Here is a 650-nt window from a genome sequence, read left to right as displayed (position 1 = left end):
AATATTGTCATAATAATGTATTAATCTGTACCCTAAAGTGGTACAGATTAATATATTATCAGTCAATGTGCCTCCCCCAAAAAATCAAAAAACACATCCAATGAAAAAACCTGTAAAAAGACATTTACAAACATTCAATATATTACTTATCATTAGAAGCGGTGGCCCTCCGACTCCCGGGGTAACAGAAAGCTCACGTACCTTGAAGGCCTCCAACAGCACCGGCTTCGGCAGCACATATACTAAAATTGGAACGATACAGAGAAGATTATCATGGCCCTTGCGCAAGGATGACACGCAAATTCGTGAAGCGTTACATATTTTGGACATCTGTGCGCAATCTTTTCCCAGAACATACTTGAAAACGAGAGGTAACTCTCAATGTATTACTTCCTGGTAAAATATTTTATAAATAAATAAATAAATAATAGCATCCGATGCCATCTGCCATGAAGATCCGGATCAGGTACCCAAATCTTCTTTTTTCTTTCTTTAATCACCTTCTTCTATCTTCATCTGTCACCATTTCTTGATCTTCTATCTTCATCTGTCAATCCAAAAAGCCCCATGGTAAATCCCAACCAATGTTGTCTCGTCGTCTTCTTGGGTTCAAATGAGGCGTCACGGCCTTAAATAGGGCTTGTGACGTC

At 38.9% G+C, this 650-nt stretch overlaps 1 non-coding gene across 1 annotated transcript; it reads left to right on the top strand.

Moving 5' to 3' along the window:
- The first annotated feature begins 218 nt into the window (after nucleotides 1-218).
- Nucleotides 219-325, top strand: LOC142473259 (U6 spliceosomal RNA). The gene has a single exon (XR_012790016.1). It is a non-coding gene; the product is annotated as a U6 spliceosomal RNA (small nuclear RNA).
- The last annotated feature ends 325 nt before the right edge of the window (nucleotides 326-650 follow it).

This window comes from Ascaphus truei, chromosome 1 (genome assembly GCF_040206685.1).
Source record: "Ascaphus truei isolate aAscTru1 chromosome 1, aAscTru1.hap1, whole genome shotgun sequence".
Lineage (NCBI taxonomy): Eukaryota > Metazoa > Chordata > Amphibia > Anura > Ascaphidae > Ascaphus > Ascaphus truei.
This window is presented reverse-complemented; position numbering and strand designations above follow the sequence as displayed.